At 34.6% G+C, this 16,295-nt stretch overlaps 1 pseudogene; it reads right to left on the reverse strand.

The window, feature by feature from the left end:
* Nucleotides 1-435: 435 nt before the first annotated feature.
* LOC133183519 (uncharacterized) lies at nt 436-1,844 on the reverse strand (annotated as a pseudogene).
* Between the last annotated feature and the right edge of the window lie 14,451 nt (nt 1,845-16,295).

Genomic DNA, 16,295 nt, shown 5'->3' on the forward strand with positions numbered 1-16,295 from the left:
ATATGTATATTGGCACATTTTGGTTTCCTGTGTACAGATGAAATAACAAATCATAGCCTTAAAACTCAAGTTTAAATGGTAATTGGTGATCAGGAAAACAAAGCACTATGTACATATTAATAGATATCTATATGTAGAATTCGTTTATAATAAATGTGAATGAAGAACTTTTGTCTGATCAGATGTCACATCAGTGAGAAAATACAATATCACCAGCAGGTATATATAAAAATTAAGTGCATTTAATGTACATTACTTGCAATTTAAATAAGATAAATACAGTGTTTTACTGATATTGTATGTGGGATTGAACTTTCTTAAAAATGATGGAGATACAACACTATATCTTATGGAACATCAGAAACTTCATGACTGGATTATTTGTACATTATGCAAGTTTGTCTTTCATCAGTATTGTATGTCCAATAAGAAACCTTAAAGTTCAATGCTCTGGACAGTCATTCCGATGGCCGTAAGTTTCACTGGGAATGGCAACTTCTGCACAATAACGTCTTCCATCTGTTGATTTGTGTACTGCGACACATCTCCAAATCTTTGTAGCTGGGCTTATGTCTACAACATAATCCCTATACACAGCATCTTCAAGAAGGCAGACTTCACATGTGGTGTCCCCAAAGGAAATGGCTTCAACTTCCCCAATCACCTGTCTCTCACGAGGCTGTGTCTTCTATATGGACAAAAGTGAAATTTTAGCATCATCATCAACAACTACCAATTTCCATATTATTTATTTACCAAGGAAACTTAAGATATATTTAAGACACCCACTTTTATGGGCCCTGTGAATCAACACAGTTTGTTTAAAAAAATTTTTTTTTTGATTGAATGTCGAGATGAGAATCAGACCTGAAGCATATCACACAATGCCTTTCATACTGATACAATTTTATTAATTTCCAGAAATTTGTGTTTACTGTGAGGCTGAAATTTTCAATTTAGTAAGCATAAATTGAATTTTTTGTACATTTGGCTGAAAAAGAATGAGAATTTTAAAACCAGAAAAGTTTAGGTCTTTGCAAAGTAGATACCTTAATTGCTGTGTTTCTGGTGGAATTTAGAGTTTTTCTTCGCTGCCATTCAGCAACTATGCAATGGGTCACTTCTATGTAATCCCCGATTGTTATGGTTTGGCTGGCTAATTCCCTCCAGAGAGTCAGTTCCACTTGCGTTTCGTTATCTTGAATAGTCAGAGTTCTGACTTTGGTCTCAACTTGACTCACCTGTACGGTTTTTATTGCCTCATCCTGTTTAAAGAAATATACATGCTGAATAAACTATACAAAAATATTATAGTGGCCCAAAAATTAGTTTTAAGAAAAAGTGAGATAAAATGAAAGAGTAAATGTATATTTAATAGATCATATATTTTATAGGCTTACCTTAATAACTTCTCCCTGAACTGTCAGTAGCGATTTGATTGGGGACTGCAGCACTTCTTTCAAACTCTTTGTTGGGGATGGCGGCATGATAACTGTGATGCCCTTTGCAGCTAGGGTGGGTGGAACTGGCACAGCCTGACCTGCCATAATTTTAGACTGCTTGGAGAGGACAAGTCGACTTCCTTTAACTAGAAAATTTCTGATGGTTAAAGATCGCCCTTCTCTGATCTGGTTGAATTTGGATTCATCACTTAAAGTTGCCACCATGGCCTCAATGGCATCAGCTACACTGAAATTTATAATCTGTCCTTTCTCTCCACTGCTGTTAGTGAAAGTGGCTGTATGCCCTACTTTCACAACATTGACCTTTACCATGGCTGTAGGGTAGAGTGCAGTGTCTCCAGGTTTGGAGCCCTGCAATTCTCTTAGAGTCTTGTGTTGCATCTGAAAGACAATATTATAAGCTTGAGAAAATTTTGCAGAATATGCTTAAAAGTAAAATATAAAAACACTCAATATAATTGTTTTACTCTCCTGGTAAATAAATCAGACAGACTGTCCAATTTTTTTCTATTCTAACGTTACATCAAGAAAGTGGTCATTATTGTTTTAAGAATACTAACATTTTGTCCCACTGTAATGTTAAATGTTCTGCAAGTAGTTAAAATTCACAACAAAGAACCTTACACTGGTATATGCAACAATGGGTTTGTGGTCAGAGTAAAATGATTCTAAAGTAGCACATGAAATACCTCTGAAATTATCAGAAGTTTTGACAGGCCTATTTGTATATATGTGATCCAAACAACTACCATAATCTGTTGTACAACTATGCATTATTTGACATAGTGAAACATCCATACCCTTTACCAACAGTTCTAGTTCTTTTTGGGAAAAGTAGTCAATATTTGTGTCCCCCATCACAACAACAGGTTTCATAATATCCAACAAACCCAAAGATAGGAGGGAGGTTATGAAGAGCTGGAAGTTTTTGATTGTTGCAAACCTTGGTGGACAGTAAAAGAACACTAACTGGACAATCTCATCTTTTATCTGGATAGAGCACATTACCACTTCAATGCCACATAAACAAAGATTTTTGACATCTTTTGTTTTCTAGAATAAATAACTATTCCATAATAGGGTCTTTCTTTGTCATTTTGTGTGTTTGAATCAAAACGATGAATCGAGAAACCTGGCAACTTGTAGTCTTCATTCTTGTCACTTGATTTGAGTCTACTCTCAGATATTGCAATGATGTCAGCAGAGAGCATATTGTGCTCCGTCAATAAATCTCTATGATGCAAATGCAGAGATCTGCTGTTGTGATATATTACTTTCACATCAGACGTTAAACTCTCAAGTATTGGTAAACATGCCCATAATGGAGCTTCAAGACGCAAGCGATTCATTTCCTCAATAACTTGTTCTGACACAGCAATTTTATTTTCATTCAGATTCAGGATAAACAAGTCTTGTAACTTTCTTACTCGACTTAATCCAACATAATGAATATGCTCTTGCTTTCTAGATCCTAAATCTAACACAACATGTTTAAGAGTGGATCCCTGAGCTTTGTGGACTGTTTTTGCACATGCCAGACGTAATGGAAATTGTCTTCTAGTTACATGACAAGATTTATGTCTTCCAACAGTGAATTTCTTGGACACTTCAAGAACAGGTGTCCAAGAACTTGGAATGTGTTCATTGTACAAATGCCTGTACTTTAATCTTGCAGCATATCCTGTTCTTGAGTCATCAAACAAAACCCATACTATGCTACATCTGTTAGAACTTGCAATTCTGAAGTCTAATTTCTTAACAATGCAGGGGCTTCCATTTGTTAGGCCATCTTCCACGTCAACATTTATGCAAATTTCTGCAGGGTGCCCAATTGCTAAATGTAACTCTCTGAATAATCCCATTGTTTTTGATGGATCATCAGGCACTTGGTTGAGAATCTTCACTTTGATTTCACTTGTAATATCGCCATTCACTGTGTCTAATGCCAAAAACAATACATTTACAATCAGGTGAGGCATTTGCAAAAGCTTCATCATTGTGACTATTTACTTTCACATTTGTTGTATATAAATGTGGAATAAAATTCATATTTTGAATGTCTGTCTTGCTGCAAATTCTGCTTTTCAACACGTCAATATCTGAAGCAGTATGTACACCTTCTCGGAGTCTATTCAGCAACTCTGCAAAGTCCTGGTCATCTTTTTGCCTCATTATTTCTGTCAATTCATATATTTGAAAAAAATCAGTCCAAAGATTAAGTGCAAGTGGTCCATACCCATCAGAAATGTTTTCAAACACCCAACCATCAAATACTGGCTTCAGTTGGAATAAATCACCTATTGCTATGATGCTTACTCCTCCAAAAGGACTGTCTTTTCCAAAAATTTCCTGAAGTCTCAAATTTATAAAATTGAACATCCTATTTCCAACCATGGAAACTTCATCAATAAATACAATTTTTAAACTTCGAAACTTAACCCTCATCCTGTCAAGTTGCTGAGCATCTAGGGGTTTGTATTTCAAATTTTGATTTGCTGGAATGCAGAAAAGGGACTGTATTGTATGTCCTCCTATGTTGTATGCAGCTTTTCCAGTAGGTGCGCATAAAACAGCTTTTACCTCGTCACAGTTATCTGCAATTCGCTTTGAAAGAAAACGAGAAAGGGCTTGAAAAAGGCATGTTGTCAGTAAGCTTTTTCCTACACCAGCACCTCCTGTTAAAAAAAATAGATTGGCAAATCGTCAGTTTTTACTTTGTGCAGAACATGATAAAAGAAAATCTTTTGTTTATTATTCAGTTTTCTCACAAGGGCATTGTATTCAGCGTTATCCATGGAATTTACTAAGATGTCATTCTTCTCCACTTGTTTTCTTGTTATCCCCAAATCCATCCTTAAGTCATATTCGACACCAGCCATATCAGGATTGAAACAACCATAGTCTGGACAAACATTCTCATCTTCCTCAATGTCTATTGCTTCACTGTGTTGTATTTCTGCTGCAACAATGTGATCCATACCGCAGGAGATATGATCCATATTTTCTACAATAACATGAGTTACACCACTGTCCACTTCATAGGGCATCTTGTTTGATAAAAGTATTTCAGCGTGTTTCTGGTAACATGACTCGTAAGAACCATCACTTCCCTTCAGGTCTTCCTCCTCTTTTCTCCAGGGGTAAAAAAGCATGAGCTGCTCTCTGTAATAGTTTTCTGGATATTGTTGTTTATTGTAGCGCACATATCTTATTATCTTACTTGTTTTTCTTAATTTCAGTATTGACCCATCATTCATGGGATACTCCTTTTCGTCCACAAGATTCAAACAATCATTTTCCTGTGAATCATCGTCATTCACCTCTTCAAAATCATCTTCCGGTAACACATCATTGTCCTTGTGTTGTTTTTCTTTTGGAGGTCTAACAACATCAAATTTTGATACAAAATCAGCTAAACAGTAATTTTGCAGAACTTTTGGTCTTCTTTGGTAACGTTTAATCCAGTTGTCTGTTTCAATATCTGTAGAATTTTCAGGTAATTCTTGGAGAGCTTCAAGAGACTTTAGTAGGAAAGTGCGATTTTGTGGTTCACTTGTGTTGATGAAAATCACAGTTCTACTGCTGGAGCGGAGAGGCATTTGCAATAGCAAATATGCAGCTTCCTGGGCGCAAATTTCGACATGAGTCAAGAATTTGTTTCCTATTTGTCTAACTTGCTGTTTCAAAGAGAAGTTGCCTTTTCTGGCTTCATCACAAGCATCATGCAGCAAATTTGACATGCCTTTCTGAGATTTTGAAATATATGAAACAATATACTCTGCACAAGTATATCCATCCAGAATGAATTGAACATCAATATTTGCTTCTCAGGACCTGAGCAATATGTCATTGTACGAGTTGATTCTTATTTCTGATATTTCTCGTTTCAGATATACCTTAGATGAATTTAATGATGACCTTACTGCTAAGATATATCTCTCCTTTGTCATTTCTAACTTCTGTAAGAGGTCATTGAAAGTTTTGATGAACTGTAATATTTGCACATCATTCAGAATTTCATTTATTTTTTTGAAATCCTGCTGTACACTTGGATTTTTCTCAAAACACTCCACACTGAGAGGTTCAAGAACAAGTGTCTCCGGCATGGGAGGCAATGGAAAATTGAAGCGACAGATGTTTTTACCACCTTTCTTGCATGTTCGTGCATGCCGATGTGTTTGATAGTTTACAAGTTCTGCAATTTCATCATTCTGGAAACAAGTTGAATGTTTGTCAACAAAGGTCTGTACCTGTTCATTTGTTGAACAACCATAAATTGGAGCATTTTCAATCCAAAGAAGAAGATGGATATGAGGAGATCCTCTCTGCTGAAACTCAACACGATAGAAATAGTCAAGTATTTTCCATAAAGGTAGAGTATTTCCTTTCTGTACCCCTCGTTTAGTCTCACAATATTGTCAAATGAGCTCGGATTTAAAACATGTCCAGCTGTTATTTTTTTCCCTTCATTTTTACATTTCCTCATTGCCAGGGTAACTTTGTCTTGTATTTGCTTGATCTGTACCTTTTTAAGTTTGAAAAACAAATTAGGCATGGAACATGCTGCTCTTCTGTCTTGGGACCTCAATTCCCATTTGCAAATAGAACTGTATGTAACTGGAACCATTCTGTCTTTGTTTGAAGGACGTGGTTGCCCACAATAAATGGTAGGAAATGCCAGATATTCAGCATTAGGATCTTGGTATAGACCGAGGGGTGTTTGGTTTTCACCAGGGACAAATGACAATATTTTTTGAGATGATCTCACATCAACAGGATGTAACAATGTGTCTGTATTTCCTGTGAGTCTATTTTCAAAATTTTCATCCTCTGTCCACTCATCATCATCATAATCAATTGTCTCCTTTGTTTCTGCCTCATTAGGTTGGGAGCTGTTTGGCAGGGAATCTTCATTATAACCATACCAGTCTTTTTGCTCTTCCAATATATTCCAATTTTCTCTTACAGAAATTCCCTCACTTTGAAATATTTCACTGTTTCTTAAAAGCCAGTGAAGAGCAACAAGGCATTTGAGAGGTCTTACTGACTCATGATAGACATGGTGTTTGAATTGCATTTTGCGTTTTAATTTTACTTGAATAGTTTCAGTTTCTGCAAGTGTGCGTGGTAGAGATTTGATGGTTTTATTTACATCAGAGGGGACATTAACAACATTCCCACGCAAGCTTTTTTGCCCTCCCCTAGGTGTTTCCATCAACTGCATAAACGGAATACGTGGACTAATTAAACGCTCTTCCATTTCAGTTAATTTCATTTCTGAAGGTATTTCTGGAAATTTAAACCCATTAACAACTGCAAAAGGGGGTATTTTCCTAAGTTGTAGGAGCCTGAAACAGGTATGACAAACCAATTCAATGTTTTCTTCACTTTTGATGCCTAATAAACACTTCTTAGAGAATTCTGATGTTTGCAATGTATTTGCATTTTTTACACCTTCTCTGAACCATGTCTGTGTACAACATGTGCAAATATAAGTTGGACCCGAGCTTGCAATTTTCTTGAAGCTCTTAATAGCTACTTCTGTTTTGCGTGTACGAAGAAATCTATCCTTATTATTTACTTCATTTTGTTTGTGCAATAAATAGCTTTCAAAATTAATTGAATTGTTCTCGGTTTCTTCTTCCAGTTCATGGGCATTATGTGACAGAATGTCATCTGGGTTTTGGCCATTCGGATATTGTGAAAAACTCTCATGGGGTACTTCTCCTTCTGTCTGTGTAACAATTGTTTCAGACTCTTTTGTACTACAGAAGGCATTGGTTTTTATGCATTTTTTAGGTGTTGAGTTTTTCATGATCTCAGAATTCTCAGATTCATCTTGTAAACCTCTTTTTCTTGTTTTAGTGTTGTTTGCGCTATATATTTTAACACAAGATTTTCTCGGCCTTGACTTCAAAGACTTTATGTGTATTGCATTTAATTCATACTGAACATTTTCTAATGGAACAGAGGAAACAGACTTGCAAAGACGTCGTAAAAAGCTGCATAAATTAGCAAAACTATCAAAACTCGTTAAGGCACATTTTCCATTAGGGTCATATAAGCCATCACTGCCCCTACAATGGGAGTCAAACACAACATGTTTGCCATCATAAGACTTCAAAGCTATTGCTGATGAATGAAAAATCAGAATGCATCCATTGCAGCTTGCAAAAGAACGGTTTAGAGCATGTTTTAATGAAATACCCGTCTCGGAATTTAACCCAGACATATATGCCATATTTCCATAATATGTTTTCTGCACAAAACAGGAATAGAAATTGGTTTTGAACTCAATATAGTTTGGCAACTCAGAAGCAAGCAAAAAGGAATGTTCTTTGGCAATATCATGATACAATATATCACCAGCTTCCAAAACTGAATTCAGATCATGTTTTGTAAATGTACAATTTTTCTGTGCATGACAAAATACAAGGAAAGTTAAACTCATACTCGTACACTGTTTTCCACTTGAGCTTAAAGGGAAAATGTTAGAACCTTGAGAGTGACCACCCTGTATAACTGAGAAGGGTATTAAAGTATGTAATTCATCCATTTTGATTTTTATCGGGACGTGTTTCTTTAGATTACTCACAATCCAAGCAATAACATTTCCAAGGCTACAAGGCAGCAATATCTAGTCAACCTTTCAATCTGAAGGAACCTTATCACTTAAGTACAAATGGAAACATTCAAAATTCTTATAAAGTTCTACTTTTTTTTTTTTATAAATCACAAACTTCTAATGCTCAAAAAATGAGGGACATCATATTTACATTGGGATACCTTTTAAATTGGGGTACAGCTGTTCAGAGATTGATCTTACATAAAGATTGTAATGTATATTTAGATTGTTTATGTTAAAACTATTCTTACCATTTATTTAGTTAATGGATTTCTCTTCACCCCACAATTTTACTTTTTAGTTAGTCCTGATTGCTAAAAAATCCTCATATATTTTTTGATTAGCAATTCTGTCTAATACCTCTATTAAATGCCTCAGCTCTGAGACATGTCAGGTTTTGTGTGTTAAACAAATTCTCATATACTGTTTTCTTCAAATATTTCTCTTGTGTCATATATGTCAAATGATTGTTCCAATGCTCAAGAATGTAAAAACATCATCGTGATTGTAAGGTATATCAAGTTAATGAATCTTAAAACATGTATAACTATGTTTAAAAGTTCTCAATCATGATATGAATTGTTCAATTGCAAAGATACTTCAGGCAAGTCTTGTATGAAAATCTCAAGTCAATATGTTTCAAAAGGTTCAGACTCTAATGTTTTCTAATTATGTGAAGCAATCTCGAATGCACAAAATTGATTCTCATAATCATATATTCTAACCAACTAAAGTTAACCAATTCTCATCATATATTGTAGTTCCCAAAGTAAATACCCTAAGTTCGTTTCGTATTGAAGGCTATACAAATGCAAAATAATTTAACGTCAATAACAAAGAGATGTGTTTAAATCGAAGACAACAAGTAAATAACTTTTTGTTTTTTGTTCTTTCTACCAAGATGGCCGACCCGCGATAGCCACAAGCGGAGGAGGCGTTTTCTTATCCGCCTCACTAAACGAATGTCAACAACAATAATTCTGTTTATAAACACTACCTTATCGTGCTAATATATTCATATTCACCTTTCTGAGTCTTCTTTCAATCGATTTTGGTATATCTCGGCCTTTTCCCTTCTCTCAGTGTTCTCTCTGCCTTCTTCCTAGATCGGTGTGAATTCATGCGCAATCATACCATGATATTCAGGCATTTTTTAAATGTTAATATATCAATACAGAACGTATATTATTTAATGCTGTTTCCTAATATTTTTGAATGTGCTAAAATGAAGAATTGTTTTAATCGCTGAAAGTTGATTTAATATTGCACTATTTTGCGGACGCGTATGGATCCAGCAGTGTAGTGCCCGAAGCGCGGGAAAATCCTTGATGTTATTAATGAATATTCATGATGAATATTCATTAGACGTGAAATAATATTTACAAATACTAAGCGTAAATCTCTGGTTTCATGAACAAAATGTCAATTAAATTACGAAATGGGACATGTAAGACATGTACATTTCACTCTGAAATATTGAAACTAAAATATATTGATTATATTGTCTCTGAAAAAACTGCCGCTAGGGTCCCCGTGATTTTACACTGTTGTTATTTATAAGCCAGACCAGCAGTAATAGCCTGTGGCTATAAATAGCCACCGTCTAAAAATGGTCCTGCTATTATTGAGATTTTCTCATGATTTTTCTCACATACTTCCATGTAAAACTTTGAGCCCCTTTTTGTGGCCCCACCCCATCCCTGGGGACAATAACTTTAACAAACTTGAATTTGCTCTACCTGAGGACTCTTGCTCATTGATATATCTAATAATATTTCCATTTCTATTTGTTTTCTCTGAGATAACTCTTTGAAAGCTATGAGAGTTAATTTCTTGATCATTCTACCGGAATGCAAATTTCGCCAAGCGAAAGGTCAGGAGCTAAGAAGGCCTAATATGCATGTAATTCTCGTGCGGCTGTCTTTATGTCCGACTCTAAGGAGGCCTAACATGCATGTAATTCTCGTGCGGCTGTCTTTAAGTTTGACGTCAGTGCGCGGGGACTATTGAAATTGACATGTGAGGCCTCGTGTAATTTAAAATCTATTAGCCTAGTCTACATTTTTAAAATCTAAATTTACAATTTTATTTCACAATGAAATGGAAATATAAGGAATCAGTCTAGTTAGTAGAGTATGCCAGGGACATAACGATAGTTGGAAACATGGGATAATTTATGCATAACGGGCTTCACCCGTTATGCAAATTATCCCACGTTTTCCAACTATCGTTGATGCCCTGACATGCTCTACTAACTAAACAGTGATTCTTTAAATTTATATATATATATATATATAGTAACAAAACAACAGTTCAATGATAAAATCTTTATCAAGTCTCAGTCTTAATTCAAAAAGTGACATATAGTTCGGTTTAACTTCAAAGAAAATATATGTCTCTTCGGAACTATAAATGACCTTCATTGAATTTGCAAGGGAGTAATTCCATTTAAGGTTCCGTGAGATGTAATTAAAATTTCTGGACAAAATTAGATAAGAGATCTCGAAGCAAAGATAAATTACATTGTTTTGGATTTACAGTCACGAAGAAACTCGTTTCTTTCTTCTCAAGATACAACCGATTTAACGCTTGTCACAAATTCCTTGATAAATCTAACGGTGGAGAATTGATGTCGAAATTTATTGCACCATTTACCGAGAGCTGTTAAGGCTGCATTTAAGGAAAGTGGCATATTTTCTTGGAATTCCAAATGAAAGTAATCAAGCTGCCCTGAAAACGTAGACTTCATGACGAAACCGATTTATAACTGTTAAAAAAACAATCGATTTCATTTAGATGAACTATTAATTACGTTGTTTCATTTTGTACTTACAGAAATAAGTTGTAAGCACATGCTTTGTTTAGACGGATGTATCTGCTTTAATCCCCCTGGTGATCATTGTATGACTAGGATATGTATTGTACATGTAGTACTATCTGATTTAATACAACACATCTCTTATGCAATGGTTCACAAGCACAAGAACATACATTTCATAGTTAATATTAGTATTTCTATACCATTGGCCATGACCTTTGAGAGATCTTTCGATCATTAGGAACACCATACTCAGGTTATAAAAATCCATGATAAAGAAGGGTTCCACTAATGATAAAAATGTTACAATTATACAATAATATCACTGCGTTATGTCATTAACAGTATTTTACGTGATAAGATATTATAACTGATTACTGCAAAAACTCTCTAGATCTGCCAGGTAAAGTAACCATTATTGAAGTTAAATCCATTAATGGTGCTATTAGCATTAGTGGAATAACTTGGATCCATTCATAATAATTCCGTATCTTTTCCATCATTACACGTAGTGGAGATATGATGGCATTACAGCATTATAATACTCTATAAAAGATACTTTGTTTCATTACAGGTTTTTTATGTTGGACAATATATACTAGTAATACAAAAAATGTTTTTTTTTTACTTTTTCAATTTTCAATAGATAAACCGAATTAAAACCAGTTCATCAGGTCATTAAAGCTTACAACACTTTCTATATAGTTGTTTAACCCTTGAACGTTTTATGTTATGGGCAATTAATACAATAAATTTTCATTTTCTCTCTTCCAATTAAAAAAAAATGCATTTCATCAATGGATGTTACAAGCATTTGCAATCACATGAATGTGCGTCATTTAACCGTTTTAGAACAGTAAATCATTGCTCAGAAAGAATGCAATAGAAGAACAAAAAGTAATGATTTTAGTCTTATTTATTTGAAGCCAATCTTCGATGCCATTAGCTATATTCTGAGTGATTGTTAATTATTTTGTAACATTTTGTTGTCAATCACATCTTCCTGTCTAAAATAAAAAAAAATTAAAAAAATTAGGTTTGTTGTGAGTTGTCTTTTTCATCAATCACATTACAAGCCTGATTCACCTTCATTGTCATTTGAGAATGCTTGCGGGAGTTTTGCGAATACTATTTTTGGTCGAAATTTTCAGGAAGAAAGGGAACCAGCATAGGTCTCCTCAGTCTAAAAATAATGTTATCACCAGTCTTATTGTCTAGTTTCTAAGTCTGTGGGTGTATGATCATCAGAAAATAAAAAACTTTATTGGGGAAAACATCTCGTGTCTGATCAGAAAAGCAGTGTTGTCCTACAAATCAATTAACAGATGAAGGTTAGTACATGTAAACTCTACACTTTATGGTTTTAATCAAGCCAATGTCGTAAAATTAAAAAAAAGAAAAGAAAAACAATTCTCAGGAGAGTCTACGTTAAAAAGGTTTTGGTAACGAATATGTTTATTGTGCAGACGTTTATAGTCTGCATAGATATTGATTTCAAACTGTGAAAAAATACAAGATAAGTTATTGATTTTAAGCTAAATTTAGGATTATCAATCTGACTTTGTTTTTTATATTGCACATACAATGCTCTTAATATTATTAAACTGGATTTTATGACAATTAAACAGGATTTTATATGTGATATCCTTAAATGAAAAAAAAAAACTTGCAATAATGATACAGAATATAATGTCCATAAAAATTGCACTATTCTGTCGAAAAGCAGAGTCATTAAGGAAGGGGTACCATTAGAATCCTTTTACAGAAAAAAATGATGTCCACAAAAGTTGAGTAATTAAAAAACGCAGACCTTTCAGCACCGTATATAACCTCACATATGGGAGCGCGGAATAGTGACATTCGGGGGCGCGGATTTTGCAAGGTAAGTTGACCTGATTAGCTTTCCTACAGTGATTGAGATGAAATTAATCCTATATTAACTTACGGCGGAACACAGTGATATCCCAGCCTACTGTTACTCGTATCCCAGCTCGGGATTCGTCCTAGAAATACATGAACACTTCTGCAATGTCTGATAAGAGCATGCGGGAATGCAGATTTGACTGTTTCTTGGTGAAAATTGGTGCCTAATATATCATTCAACTTCATTTGACTTATATGAGGGACTTCTAGATATAATTTTGCTGCAGATACTCTAATGTTTTCGAGAATTCCATCTCAAATAAAGGGGTCAGACTTCAATTTCGGTGTGTGAAACTCGGGGGTACAAATTTTAGTGGAGGCCGGGGGAAGGAATAATTTTTTTTAGTCATTGTATTTTGATCATAGTTCTTAATATCTGCTATGCTTTGATTGTTTAGAACCTGGTTATAATTGAAATTGAAAAAAAAGAGACCTGAGGAACAAGTCATACAATCAATAATATAATATATTTTCATTTAAATCTACGTAAGAATTTCATAATGTAAACCTTCTTATTGAATTTACTTTGCTGTGTTTGTGACCTTTAGGCCTGCTATCATATTAGGACTGCCATCTGAATTATTAGAAGATTGGATTTGAACTGCAGGGTGATGACTCGGAGAAGTAAACTTTGTATTTCTCGGAAAAATTCGAATGTTGTCTCATAAAAGTGCATTTTTAAAATAGTTGGTCTTTGCTTCATGTTTTTTGTTAACCAAAAATGTATATTTTACGCAAACTGTCTTTAAAAAATTGGGGGGAAACCACTCCTATTGAAAAAATGTGTTAAAGTATGAGAAAATGATCCCTTTTGCACTCTTTAGTGTATGTTTGCTATTTCATAGGCAAGTAATTCCAATCTTTGTGAGATTTTTGCAAATTGTGGAGATTTTGTAAAGAGTTTTATGTCAGGTGAAATATCAAAGGAAATTTTGTTGCCTGACGCCACGTGCGTCAGGCAGTATAAGGATTATTTTTTTCAAGATCCGAAACTAAGCGATCATTCTTAATGAACTAGATTTTCTGAAAGCTGATTTACACTAGAATTTGTTACTTGCATTTAAACAAATACAGTTTGTTGAAGAAATAATCGCATTATTAATGCAAAATAATGATGTGTTTAATTCCTTCAGATTTCTACATATTTATTCTTTGCAATTCTTTATACGGGCATGTCCGTGTAACATTATTTCTGCGTTTCTAAACTACTGGATCAGTCCATTTGCCTTCTACAAAAGGGGTGACACAATCATTTCGCGCCAAATGTCACATGTAAATTATCTTCGCGCCTTTTTCTTGGATTGTTCTATTGAATGGGTGTGATAACTTCTATGGAAATAAATAACGTTTATTCTTTTAACCTGATTCTTAAGCTTCAGATTTTTTTATTAACAGTAAATTTTATCTCATTTTTAAAAGAACACATTGTATATGGGCAGGCAACACTAAAGCAATGGATTTCCTGATTATTCTTACTATTTATCTTATAAGTGAACTAGTCCAATCATAAGCAAACTCCCTCGACCTAGTAAATGGGACATCCCTTCTTCATTCTGTCCGTTTTCCACCTTTACTTTCAATATTACATTTATTAATAATGTACGTTACAAGGTTAGGGTTTGAAAAAAGCTTAGAAAGTCAGCCAGTAGCATATTATTTCATGCATTGTGATGTTCAAGGATAGTGACAATAGTAGGTCAGTACCTATATAGAAATGGGTTTAACTCCCGTAAGGTTCTAAGCAAAGAATCGGCAAAATGAAGAAGACATCATGATCTGTACTAGTTTTCATTTCATATAAAATAAAATATATGGAGATAACGAACAGTATTCAAGCTCAGAAGTCCATTATACAATACAAAATAGGAGCAGAGCAAACACGGACCTCGAAACATCAGAGGTGGGATCAGGTGCCATGGACGAGTGATCATCCCCTGCCGACCGGTCACACCCGCCGTGTGCTCCTTGTCATGATCGGGAAATAACGGAAAAATCCGTCGACAATTCAGTGTGTAAATAATGGTCTAACAAATAGTATGAAAAACGTCAGTCAGCATTTGACTCAATGATAAATTGTATTTGCTGACAAGATCATTGTATCGACCATAGAACTTACGAAATGATGACTTTAAACGAGACAGCTGATATTCTTGTTTCATCAACTTATTTGTCAATAATTTACCTCGTTTTAGAAATTGTACATACGTAGAGCATGCTCTTGCGTATCGAATCAACTGAGAGATATATACCCCGTATGCAGGTGATGAAGGTATATTGCTGCATAAGTAAGGGAAGTTGACGATTGAAAAGTTAAAGTCATCACGTTTATCATAAAACTTGGCTGTTAGATTACCATTAACGTCTTTTTCAAGTAAAATATCCAAATATGAAACAGATGTGTCAGACTCTGTGGTATCTTTTATCTCAAGTTCACCAGGATATATCGTATCGACATAAGAATGAAAATAGCCATTGTTAATTGACAATACGTCGTCGATATATCTAAATGTCGAGTTGAAGGCAACAGCAAGTGTTTTCTTCTTTTCACGTACAAGATTTTGGACAAATTCTGCTTCATATGAATACAAAAAAGGTCTGCTAATAACGGGGCGCAATTGGTACCCATAGCAATTCCAATAGATTGTTGGAAGACCTGGTCTCCAAAAACCACATAGATATTGTCAATCAGAAACTCAAGCATCTTTTTAATGTCAATTTCAGAGTACTTGTGTGTACAATCAGAATGTTTTTTAACAAAATAATTTTGCAATTGACCAATGACAAGGTAAGTATATTTACGAGTTCCATTTTTATTGAAAAAGCAGCTGTCAATGATATCAAAAAGCCTGGACTTTAATTTATCGTAGGGAATGGTTGTGTATAAAGTTGAAAAGTCGTAAATTTTTAAGCTGTTGATTTTGGTAAAATCTTGTGATTTCAAATTTTCCAAAAGTTCCTTGGAATTTTTAAGTATCCACATCTAATTTACACCACTTCTCGAATATAGTGTTGCACAGTACTCTTGAAGTTTCTCCTTCACCACTGTTAATATCTTAGTGAGGAGTAAAGATAGAGGCTTGGTTGAACATTTGCACGTTATTACAATTATGAGAAAGGTCCTGAAATCGATTGAAAAGAAAAACTAAACAATTTTAAAACTACACATAAAGATGTATTTTTAAACTCATTTATAATACATGTACATGTATATGGTAAGACCATCAGCGCGTGAGTTTCGTCCGGGGGGGGGGGGGGTTATTAGTATCTTGTTTTGCTCTAGCTATAAAGTGTACAGTCCATTCACTTTGAGTTCTAGAGCAGCATTGAAGCATTTTGTCTCAAACACTTCAAGAAAAAGGCAGTTAAAACTGTTCATAATTTACTTCGACATCGAGAACGACGGAAAACAGACAAGTCTATAAAAAGAGGCCGTCTCATCAATCTATCACTGACCAGAGAAGTGCGC

This window comes from Saccostrea echinata, unplaced genomic scaffold (assembly GCF_033153115.1).
Source record: "Saccostrea echinata isolate AGI-Se365-2 ecotype Australia unplaced genomic scaffold, CSIRO_AGI_Sech_v1 ptg000009l, whole genome shotgun sequence".
Lineage (NCBI taxonomy): Eukaryota > Metazoa > Mollusca > Bivalvia > Ostreida > Ostreidae > Saccostrea > Saccostrea echinata.